The sequence below is a fragment of the Schistocerca gregaria genome, chromosome 2 (assembly GCF_023897955.1).
Source record: "Schistocerca gregaria isolate iqSchGreg1 chromosome 2, iqSchGreg1.2, whole genome shotgun sequence".
NCBI lineage: Eukaryota > Metazoa > Arthropoda > Insecta > Orthoptera > Acrididae > Schistocerca > Schistocerca gregaria.
In genome coordinates, this window is record NC_064921.1 from 827,135,319 (window position 1) to 827,148,342 (window position 13,024).

At 44.1% G+C, this 13,024-nt stretch overlaps 1 protein-coding gene across 2 annotated transcripts in view; it reads right to left on the reverse strand.

Moving 5' to 3' along the window:
• The window catches only part of LOC126335180 (uncharacterized), a 284,521-nt gene that overhangs the window by 100,877 nt on the left and 170,620 nt on the right, over nt 1-13,024 (reverse strand). The gene's annotated exons all lie outside the window — the stretch shown is intronic.

Here is a 13,024-nt window from a genome sequence, read left to right on the forward strand (position 1 = left end):
TTACCCACGACTGAACCTACGTGATCATTCCATTTCACATCCCTGCGAAGTGTTACATCCAGGTATTTGTATGATTTGGCCAATTCCAGCAGTAACTCATTTATATTATACTCGTAGGATACCACGATTTTTTGTTTTGTGAAATGAAAAATTTTTCATTTCTGAACATTCAGATGAAGTTGCCAATCGCTACACCACACTGAAATCTTATCAATATCTGACTGAATATTTATGCAGCTTCTCTCAATGCTTTTCACTTAATAAAAGCGTGCATTCCGCAAATTAGTCTCTCAGTTGCTTGAGTAGAATTTGTCTCTTACCACCACCATCAGCCATGGCAATTTGCAACAAATGAAAAAAAAAAAATTCAAAGAAATCACTACTGGCCATTAAAATTGTACACCAAGAAGAAATGCAGATGATAAACAGGTATTCATTGGACAATTATATTATACTAGAACTGACATGTGATTAAATTTTCACGCAATTTGGGTCCACAGATACTGAGAAATCAGTACCCAGACGACCACCTCTGGCAGTAATAACGGCCTCGATACGCCTGGGCATTGAGTCAAACACAGCTTGGATGGCGTGTACAGGTGCAGCTGCACATGCAGCTTCAACACGATACCACAGTTCATCAAGAGTAGTGACTGGCGTATTGAGACGAGCCGGTTTTCAATTGGTGAGAGATCTGGAGAATGTGCTGGCCAGGGCAGCAGTTGAACATTTTCTGTATCCAGAAAGGCCCGTACAGGACTTCCAACATTCGGTCGTGCATTATCCTGCGGAAATGTAGGGTTTCGCGGGGATCGAATGAAGGGTAGAGACACGGGTCGTAACACATCTGAAATGTAACGTCCACTGTTCAAAGTGCCGTCAATGGAAACAAGAGGTGACCGAGACGTGTAACCAATGGCACCTCATTCCATCACGCCGTGTGATACGCCAGTATGGCGATGACGTATACACACTTCCAAAGTGCGCTTACCACGATGTCGCCAAACACTGATGCGACCATCATGATGCTGTAAACAGAACCTGGATTCATAAAAAAAATGATTTTTGTCATTCATGCGCCCAGGTTCGTCGTTGAGTGGCTGCACGATCCGTTACAGCCATGCGGATAAGATGCCTGTCTTCTCGACTGCTAGTGATACGAGGCCGTTGGGATCCAGCACGGCGTTCTGTATGACCCTCCTGAACCAAAGCCTTCTAGAAAGAAGGCCTACGCACGGCGGCCATATTGTCACAAAAAGTCATGAAAGTGCACATGTTTCGATTTCCCAAATGTGTGAAGGTGAAATCGCTGGATTGCAGCTATTCCCAGACAGGAATTTGTGTCTACACATCATTCAAGGGTAAGTAAATGATAAAAAATTTATAGCGTGTTATTGTTTCCATTGCACCACATTTGCTACTTGTTTTTAAAAGCTATTGTGTATCATGTACCAGTATAATTTGTTCCTTAATTCTGGACGATTGCTGCGTGGTTAATACGAAGCAACTATTGTCTCACAGAATAGTTTTATTAATTAGTGTAGCTCGAAAATGTTTAGTATTCCTTATGATTCCTACCAGATTATTGAGTTTCCAGTACTTTTATTTGGAAGAGCTGCAGAATAATTTTGTTCTGTTTTACATATACGGCTAGTCGGAAATAATTTAAATTTGAGTAAACTACCTTAGAAAATTGCTTTCATGAATTCAGTGTTCGACAGATGAAGCAGTATAGAAAGCAGAATTTCGAAGTAAGTGCATTGTGATTAAATTAACAGCACTCTGTGACACGAGTCAAGGATATAGGAGAAACAGTCTTTTCATGTTTAAGGTTCTAAAGTTCTGGAGAAACGGGGGAAATGAAATATTTTTCGTTTTTTTTTATTTGTTAAACATTACGTCAGGTGGTGCTCCATTTCATCGAGTGATTTGAGTTTCGTGTGAGGTCAGTAAATTTTGAAGTGGACAGGAAAATTTACGAAAATAACCAGATTGCCGATTTTTTACTGCAAGAAAACATAGCTCCTGAGGTAAAAGACAGTTCGTATTCGAGCCTAGAAACGCGTATTTAAGGCAAATCGTCAAAATTATTTTACATCTTGAAATATCGTAGGGCAGTTTTGTTCATTTACTTTACGCAATGATATAGATTTCCATACTTTCGTTACAATGCCATGTAGAAGGGGAGAGCACGAGAAACCCTTTGCGGTCTCAGCTCTAAAACTCGTAAAGTTCGTATAGCTGCAGAGTGCTTAACAGGAGCGTTCCGATGCAAACCGACCATCAGTATGTGACGTCACAAGTGTGCGCGCAGGCCTGTAGTCTAGGTGGTGTTTGTTGCCTGAACCCACCGATTCCATATTCTGCTAACAGTCATTGGATCTCGACCAACGCGAGCAGTAGTGTCGCGATACGATAATCCGCAATCGCTATAGGCTACAATCCGACCTTTATCAAAGTCAGAAACGTGATGGTACGCATTTCTCCTTCTTACACGAGGCATCACAACAACGTTTCACCAGGCAACGCCGGTCAACTGCTGTTTGTGTATGAGAAATCGGTTGGAAACTTTCCTCATGTCAGCACGTTGTAGGTGTCGCCACCGGCCCCAACCTTGTGTGAATGCTCTGAGAAGCTAATCATTTGCATATCACACCATCTTCTTCCTGTCGGTTAAATTTCGCGTCTGTAGCACGTCATCTTCGTGGTGTAGCAATTTTAATGGGCAGTAGTGTAACTCGCTGGGATAACGTTGAATGCTCGCAATGGGAACAATATTCACAGCAGAGCGCTCAGAACACTAGAACACTACTGAACGCTCATTGGGTGTCGGAGAATGCGTGACGTAGACGTGTAGAATAAGCCTTAACTCGATCGCCATCGCTTGTGACTCCAACTTTACAGCAGAAGACGATACAATTGCATCTGGGAGTGAAAACGCTTCGGTCAGCGTATCGCGAATTTCCATCATGATATCTCACGAGGACACGCTGAAAGACTTGACAGTATATCCACAACTGTCTTAAAATAATTCTCAGCGCCGTGCGCTATCCTTAATAACCGTGTAATTGTGTAATTTAACGTCACCGCGTCTTTTCAATAACTGCCACTGGAGGCCAAGTATTATAATATGCTGGTAGAGTAGTACCTTTTGCTTATTTAGCATCGTAAATGTATTTTGATATTTCAGATAGTACAGAAAACGGAAGGAAACGAAGTCTCGGAAAAATGCTTTCGGAGGTTCTCGCCGACGAATAGAGCCCGCGCAAGATACGGTCACGATTGGATTGACCAATTTTCGTCCAAAGTTCTTTCCTTTGCTTGTAATGCGAGGCTGACAGTGTTTAAAAAAATCATTTTGGCGGTACTTATAACTTTATGTGTCAGGTTCATGATGATGTGCCCATCATTACGTTGACGGTCATAATTACTGTGATATTTAGATGAAAGTAATACACTGCACGAAGTTCGAAAAAAACAGCTTGCAATGAAAAATAGGGGCCGCTATAATTTTTCGTTTGTTGCATATTACATAATATGTTACTGGATACGAAATTTAGCTAACATAACGAATTTTTCTTTGGAGTTGGGAGGAGGTCTCTATCTGCCATCAATTTCGAGAAAACTGATTTGATGTAGCACATTCGTTTGCGATCGCGCCGCGCCAGCGATGAAGCCACAGTGAACTATCCACAACATTCCTCACATTTCGTAAACGGTTTGAGATATTTAAATGAGATTTTGCAAAATGATAGCAAGCAAAGAGGAAAGTATTTTGCCATGTGGTTATTAAACACAACTTCAATAGCTACCTTGTTATTCCACTAACTACAGACTCTCCCAGTCAAAGAATGTAACTTTTAAGAGCCATCGATAGCTAGTCAAACAAGAAATGTTGGGAGTTTTGGAACAACATAAGCGCAGGCATTACATGTTTATTTTGTACCGAAGATGTCTTTTTCATAAGCTACTGACCTTACTTTTTCGCAGTTTTTCACTTAATAAATCATTGTTTCAAAATTCTCTCGCATTTGCATTAGTGAGGTGACACTGTGTAAACTCGGCTATGTTTTGGCAAGAGAAGCAAATTTTAAGATGGGAGCAAGAGAAATGTATAGGTTTTATTCAAAGTTAGCCACTCATGACGTTTCTCTGACAGTTACAAATGGTTAACAAGCCTAGCGGAAACAAATCGCTGCGGTTTCAGCGGAATTCTTTTTAGATACTAACTAAATCAGAGGTAACAAACCTCTTTGAATGGTCACCATGCATTTTACAAAAACTGCAAGCGTTGGCTTCAATTTAGAACCGCAATTCCCCTACAGCATCTGCCCATAACACCCCTCGCCCTCCCCCCTCCAGCGCATCTATCGGCCACGATATTTAGCACAGACTCTATTCAGATGTTCCTAGTGAGTTCGAGGAACTGGATACTGTATGCAGGAATATATTTTTTTAGTTCTGAGGACGAATCGAGTGACAGTGATATTTTTAGACCTATAAAGGAGCGTAAGGTGGCAATGTTATCAAGTGATTTCTACGATAACGATGGTGGTTCCGTTCTTATGAGTGATTAGTGCTGCCATAATGATAACCATGACTGGTGAAAAACTGACATTCAGCCACACTTTCAACCTTTTGAAGGTCACCATGTGGTCATTCCCTATCCAGCTGAATGTGATTCTGTAGCATCTAATGTGCCCCTGTTGCCTCTGTGATTAGCCGATTGTTTGGTGACGACTAGTTTTAACTGTTTTGGCAGGCGAAGTACACTATCATGATCAGACCTCAGTGAAACGTAAGGCTTCTCCCAAAGCACTCAAGTGGACTCCTGTTACACAAAGAGTCATGAAGAAATTCCTTGGCCCAATTATTCTAGTGGGACAAACAAGGAAAGAGAGATGAAAAGATTATTGGTCAACATACCCTCTAATAGCTACCCTAGTATTTTCACAGACCGTGAGTCGCAATAGATTTTGACTGGACATTCTGGCACTTTAAAGAGAAGACGAAATTGAAAAATCGCTCTGACAGACTCTTCAAAGTTTAGGTAGCGCTGGATTATATCCTCACTAAATTCAGGACACTTTACAAACCAAACCGACAGTTCTCTTTGGGCTAGGGGACGATTCCATGGAGAGTACACCTGAGGATTCGAATGTACAACTCTCCTAAGATTACGAAGTATGGGTTACTTGTCAGGATGGTGAGCGCTAAGATTACGAAGTATGGGTCACATGTCAGAATGGTTGTCAAGAGTGACACAGGCTGTATCTGCAATATGGAGATTTACAATGGTAAAGGGAAGAAATTGGAAGAATCTATTCTCTCAGTTCTTGGTCCTTATAAACATAGTTGGTCTGTTTTGCTTATTCATGAGGTAGACGAAATTTAATTTTAGGGTGCAGTACATTGTGACACTAATCATGGCGATAAAAAGGTAGAGTCGGTAGAGTTTTCTTCCGCAGGTGAAATTCTTTTTGTAACTGTGGAATCACGCCCGACAAAGGAGCAAATCACGAAGTCGGCCCGCGGGGCTGATGGGAGAGCAGGAGAAGGGCTAATTTTTCAATCAGGCGCAGCCCTTGTTAGAAGGCGCGCGGCCGCCCGCAGAGGCGGAATCAATTTGGGGTCGGCTTGTGGCTGCCCCTCTGCGCCGCTGCTGCCGCCGCCGGCGGACAATGTAAACACGCGGCGTGCTTTTTGTGGCGTGTGCCAGTTTTTAAATGGTGGCTATCATCATTAGGCATCGCGTGGAAGGGTTGCGCTCGCAGGGTGGCGACCAGCATTCCGTATAGGCGCTGGGGGTTGGGAACATGTTACGGTCGGCAGATGAGGCGCGTCTACCAGAGAGAGAGAGAGGGGGGGGGGGGGGGGGGAGGGATTCCGGCTTGTTGCCCTGTTAGACCATTCGATTTGTATTCTCCTGTTAATTTCTGTTTTTTTACTGATCTTCTTTCGGTGTGTTGTACGTGTTCGACATCAGTTCAGCAAAGAGGAAAATATTTTTACATCACGAAGAATACGGGCAGCGACGGTGAAACGATATTCAGCGAGAAGAATGACTCGCCTGTGCGCGCATGAGCGTAGAACAAAGGACGACGCTTTCGAAAATAAGTGCATTGCAATGTGCATTATGCAGCTTGCAAGAATGCGTACGTTAATTTTATCACAATATACATAAATGACCTTGTGGATGACATCGGAAGTTCACTGAGGCTTTTTGCGGATGATGCTGTGGTATATCGAGAGGTTGTAACAATGGAAAATTGTACTGAAATACAAGAGGATCTGCAGCGAATTAACGCATGGTACAGGGAATGGCAATTGAATCTCAATGTAGACAAGTGTAATGTGCTGCGAATACATAGAAAGATAGATCCCTTATCATATAGCTACAAAGTAGCAGGTCGGCAACTGGAAGCAGTTAATTCCGTAAATTATCTGGGGGTACGCATTAGGAGTGATTTAAAATGGAATGATCATATAAAGCTGACCGTTGGTAAAGCAGATGCCAGACTGAGATTCATTGGAAGAATCCTAAGGAAATGCAATCCGAAAACAAAGGAAGTAGGTTACAGTACGCTTGTTCGCCCACTGCTTGAATACTGCTCAGCAGTATGGGATCCGCACCAGGTAGGGTTGATAGAAGAGATAGAGAAGATCCAACGGAGAGCAGCACGCTTCGTTACAGGATCATTTAGTTCCGTACTAGGAAGATATCGGTTCCAGGGATTCCAAAACGTTCGAGACAGTTTTAATTGCAAGTCTGAAGTTGGATAACTAATGATAAAGGAAATATATATAATTACAAATTACAAATGTCCTGATTTTTCCCTTTACTTGTACAGCGAAACGTTGCTTCTTGCAAATTTCATGAATCTAGGTCAACGGGAAGTACCCTAGCGTCTTAATGAGTGAGTTTTCGAGTATCACACTATGTATCATCAATGGCCGTATCTTTTGATTTCATGGGGTCAGGGATTTTCTCTGCCTCGCGATGACTGGGTGTTGTGTGATGTCCTTAGGTTAGTTAGGTTTAAGTAGTTCTAAGTTCTAGGGGACTGATGACCATAGATGTTAAGTCCCATAGTGCTCAGAGCCATTTGAACCATTTTGATTTCATTCACTTAGAAGCTTAAAACTTTGACACCGCCGAGGGGCCATAGATCTTAGTATACGACATAAATATAAACGTACACACAGTATATCGCGATTAGCTAATTTTGACTACTTATCACTGTTAAGCACCTGTAACAATAATATGGAACCACGTCTATGTGTGTTGAACATCTGGAGCCTGTGGATCCACATAGATACAATGACATAAATATGATGTCGACACGCGAAACTCTTCGAGAGAAAAAGGCTCTTAACAGACGGACAGACAACGAGGCAGACGGATAAAGAATGACAGATGTTCAAATTAAGAATTTTAGTATTTTTTTCCTTTACTTGTACTGTGAATCATTGCTTCTTGCCAAATTTCATGAGGCCGGGTCAACAGGAAGCACCCTATACGTTTTGATGAGTGAATTTTCGACCATGAAAACATATGACATAAATGGCCATATCTTTTGACTGCATTAACATAGAAGTTCATAATCTGTGCATATTCAATGGACCACAGACTTCAATATGTGACATAAATTTGAACTTGACACGTCTGCTCATTCCTGAGAAAATGGATCTTAAGAGACAGACAGACAGACAGACGAACAACGAAGCGATCTTGTAAGGGTTCTGGTTTTACTAACTTAAGCACAGAACCCTAAAATCACTTTTCCGAAGCTTACAGTTATCAGACGCAACCGAGTACACAACTTTGGAAAGATCCAATACTGAGAGAAGTATTTTCGTAATCAACGATAAAGTTGTTTGCAAGTAAGTTCAGTGGTTTCCGAGATGCGATGTGGTAACGTTAAGGCTGTTTCCTATATAGTAAAATTTCGCTCATCTCAAAACAACCAATAAACCCATCTTCCCTGATTATTTAAAGAATCTAACTCAGCCGAGTGGCGGAGCGTTTCTAGGTGCTACAGTCGTGAACCACGCGACCACTACGGTCGCAGGTTCGAATCCAGCCTCGGGGATGGATGTGTGTGATGTCCTTAGGTTAGTTAGGTTTAAATAGTTGTAAGTTTTAGGGGACTGATGACCTCAGAAGTTAAGTCCCATAGCGCTCAGAGCCATTTGAACCATTTTTGAATCTAGCTCAAATGTATAAAACAGCTTCAAAGCCTGATTACTTTACAAGTGACTTAATTTATTAATTATCTCACGTCCAGCATCTAAGTCAGAAAAAGTACAGAACAGTTTTGAAATTGTGTCGGAAATCACTAACTGCGCTCATTACCAAACACTGGATGAGTATAGTCTGGGCAATTTGTGCTGCGTTTTAAGCAAATGTTAATTCCTCGTGTGTCTCATAAGCAATGCTCCACGATACGCACGCATCGCGGACCTCACCGGGAACACCGACTTGAGACTCTCACGAAGGTAGTCTACAAACTCAAAAAATGGTTCAAATGGCTCTGAGCACTATGGGACTTAACAGCTGAGGTCATTAGTCCCCTAGAACTTAGAACTACTTAAACCTAACTAACCTAAGGACGTCACACACACCCAAACCCGAGGCAGTATTCGAACCTGCGGCCGTTGCGGTCGCGCGGTTCCAGATTGAAGCGCCTAGAACCGCTCGGCCACACCGACCGGCCCACAAACTCACCGCAGGACTATACAGAAGCTCCAGACATTCGCAGAACCCGTTTATTCTGAATCTGGGGAACTACGACCACAACCATAGATGGAAACATAAAAGACCAAAAGACTTACTTGTAAGAACCTAACATCTATGGCCAAGTACACGCAAACACAACGGTACAGTTGAACCCCTGCTAATCAGACGCCATTACTGGATATCCAGCTGGAACACACTTGCCGAATAACTGGCACCACGCAGGGAAGCCGTACCGTACACTGCATGCAGACAAGCTCCCCCACCCCCCCCCCCCCCCACCCCCACCCCCCGCACACACAGTGAGATGATCTATGGCGATCTCCCACTACTATAAAACGGTCTTGATTGTTCCAGGAATGCAGCAACTGCAGCAAACTGGGATACATCACCATCGCTTGCCACGGTAATGATGCATGATACCCATACTAACAAACCCAACCTTGCATGAACTATCGCAGCTAGTAAGCCACTATTGCTCTTACTACCCATCCCACTGTCGCAGAGGTCTTTTTCCCACGGCACGAGCCTTGGCACTTTTCTCCCTCTGCTCTTCAAATTGCTACCGTCATTCGCGTTTCGTCCACTATCTTTCACCTGATGGACCGTGTTAATGCGTAGTCTTGCCCAGACGCACGGATAACATCACAGCCCAGCATCCTGTGATCCACCTATTAGATAACTAACATTTTGACGGAGGTGACAGTAGAAATTTTGGTCTGGTCACCACATTGGTGTGGGCGTGGAGGGGCCACATCTCTATCATTCTGTCTCTTGATCTTGTCATCTTTTCCATATGTACCGTCACCCAAAGGTTTCCTCATTGCTAACCTTATCAGTCCACCTGACTTCAGCATTATTTTATTATCTCAAAGACTTCGATTGTCTTGTGAATATATTTGTATAGGGAGGCTTCCTAGTGTAAATTTTCCCGTCACCAGAAACTCCGACACACCACTGTGTCTTAATTTTGTGGTATTAGACAGCGTCCAGTTTAGATCAGTGATTCTAGTTTGAATATTTATCTCGTGCAGTAACTTTTCGGTAAACAGGTTTCTAATAACAGGTATCTGTAAATACTGTACATCAACTTCAGTAGGGAAATTTATTTCTGTTTAATAGCTTGTGGTCTCAGAGTACAGTGAGGAATCTGCACAGCAATTTTTAGTGTTACTTTATTCTCCTTTGGTGTATTTTGTATACGTCTCAAACTCAGTAGCGCCATTTGTGACCTTATATCTATTTTATAGACTGTGCGATATGGCTAGGGACTGTGCTTGTTGTGAGCGGACACAAGGAGAGTTGGTTGCTGTCGGTAAACAGCTGGAAGCTGCGTTGGCTACCGTCGACAAGCTTCTGGCTAATGCTCAAAGTTGCAGTGACGTCGGGCGCCAGTGGCGAGACCTGCGGCACCTTTGGTGCTACTGGAATCCCCTGGTAACCCGGACGTCGCTGCGGCTTTTGATACGCAACATCTGACCGGTCCGTCCTCACTCCAGAATGGGTGGCAGACAGTGGTGGGTTCGCGTGTCACTGGGCGAAAGGCGAAATAGGAATCCTGCCTCGGGCATGGACGTGTGTGATGTCCTTAGGTTATTTAGGTTTAAGTAGATCTAAGTTCTAGGGGACTGATGACCACAGATGTTAAGTCCCATAGTGTTCAGCGCCATTTGGACCAATTTTGCTACCCAGCGTTGATGATAACTCTGAGCCAGCACGGGATGTCTTTCCTGTTGAGTCAGCGGTCGATTTTCCTGCCTAGTCCGGACAAGTACACAATGTGGATATGCTCGTCATGGGGCGCAGTGCCTTTTGAATATCTCGAAAAGAGTATCCATTTTTGTAGAAAGCTTGTAAATGTTCTATCTCCGTCGCCAAATTATCAGGACGTGACAGAGTTCGTGCCCGGTGAACCAGAATTCTGAGTACACCATTTTCCTGTGCCGGGTGGTGGCAAGCGTTGCAGGTATAAGTCGGTGTGAATGGGTTTTAGGTACATACTGTTTATGAAGGTACCATCTGTTTTCCTCTTAACTAGTACACCTAGGAGAGGGAGTAGTCCATCCTTCTCCAGTTCCAAGGTGAATTTAGCTGGTCCAAGAAAATATCGAGCTTTTCTCTCCTACAAGGCCATAAGATAACATCCATTTCAGTTGATCTCGGGCCGATGTAAGTGTCTCCTCCTCAAATATTTCCATAAATAGAATGGCCACCACCGGTCAGAGAGGGCTGCCCATTGCCACCCCTTCCGTTTGCTCGTAGAATTGACGAAAATGTATGAACTTGTCTTGATTATTGGGTTGGGTTGTTTGGGGGAAGAGACCAAACAGCGAGGTCATCGGTCTCATCGGATTGGGGAAGGAAGTCAGCCGTGCCCTTTAAAGGAACCATCCTGGCATTTGCCTGGAGCGATTTAGGGAAATTACGGATGGCCGGACTCGGGATTGAACGGTCGTCCTCCCGAATGCTGTGTGCTAACCACTGCGCCACTTCGCTCGGTTGTCTTCATTATTCATCAGTCCTGCTTCCATTATCAAGCGCAACTTGAGAAAAGCCTCTCTGGTACCTTTACCTTTCCTAAAGCCAAACTGATCGTCATCCAGTTGATGCCCAATTTCCTTTTCCATTCTTCTAGGATATTATCCTTGTCAGCAGCTTGGATGCATGAGGTGTTGGGCTGATTGTGCGACAATTCTCGCAGTTAGCTGTCAGGTTTGCTACACCCTGCAAATGAAATGAAGAGCCTGTGACGCGGCCCCTTCTGGGAAGCGCCGTCCCTTTTGGGAGGAGTGTTTGACCGCCGGCCGCACGCGCCGAGTCGCCGCTCGGCAGGTAAGCATTTTAATTGGGACCAAGTGGCGCGCCGTGCTGCCGCCAGCTTTCTGGCACTCCGTCGCCCGCGCATTCTTCCGCCGCTGTTAAACTGAGAGCCTCTTTTATAGGCGGCTCATTAGTTATTCCTCCGGCCGCTCCAAGGCCTCCCGGAGGGCCGCGCCGCTTCCTCAACTTCAGCGAACGTGGCATCTGCTGCCGGCTCTGGCGAAATACGCAGATAACCAAACGCGCAGCTGTCGGGCTCCCGTGTTACTGCTGCAGCTAATCGTAAAAGCAGCCTGCCCGCTGCGAGACCACATTTGGCGGAAAGTACCGGTAAACACACAACTCCTTCCTCGTCCTTAGATCATACGGCTGATGAGGAGCAACGAGAATACACTTAGGCATGATACACTGAAGAGCCAGGGAAACTGGTACACCTGCCTAATATCGTGTAGGGCTCCCGCGAGCACGCAGAAGTGACGCAGCACGGCGTGACATGGACTCTACATCTACATCTACATCCATATGATTACTCTGCAATTCACATTTAAGTGCTTGGCAGAGGGTTCATCGAACCACAATCATACTATCTTTCTACCATTCCACTCCCGAACAGCGCGCGGGAAAAACGAACAGCTAAACCTTTCTGTTGGAGCTCTGATATATCTTATTTTATTTTGATGATCATTCCTACCTATGTAGGTTGGGCTCAACAAAATATTTTCGCATTTGGAAGAGAAAGTTGGTGACTGAAATTTCGTAAATAGATCTCGCCGCGACGAGAAACGTCTTTGCTTTAATGACGTCCATCCCAACTCGCGCATCATATCTGCCACACTCTCTCTCTTATTACGTGATAATACTAAACAAGCTGCCCTTTTTGCACCCTTTCGATGTCTTCCGTCAATCCCACCTAGTAAGGATTCCACACCGCGCATCAATATTCTAACAGAGGACGAACGAGTGTAGTGTAAGCTGTCTCTTTAGTGGACTTGTTGCATCTTCTAAGTGTCCTGCCAATGAAACGCAACCTTTGGCTCGCCTTCCCCACAGTATTATCTATGTGGTCTTTCCAACTGAAGTTGTTCGTAATTTTAACAGCCAGGTATTTAGTTGAATTGACAGTCTTGAGAATTGTACTGTTTATCGAGTAATCGAATTCCAACGGATTTCTTTTGGAACTCATGTGGATCAGCTCACACTTTTCGTTATTTACTTCGACTGATGTCTGAAGTAGTGCCGGAGGGAACTGACACTCTGAATCCTGCAGGGCTGTCCATAAATCCTTAAGACTAAGAGGAGGTGGAGATGTCTTCTGAACAGCATGTGCAAGGCATCCTAGATACGCTCAATAACTTTCATGTCTGGCCAGCGGAAGTGTTTAAACTCAGAAGGGCGTTTCTGGAGCCCTTTGTAGCAATTCTGGACGTGTGGGGTGTCGCATTGTCCTGCTGGAATTGCCCAAGTCCG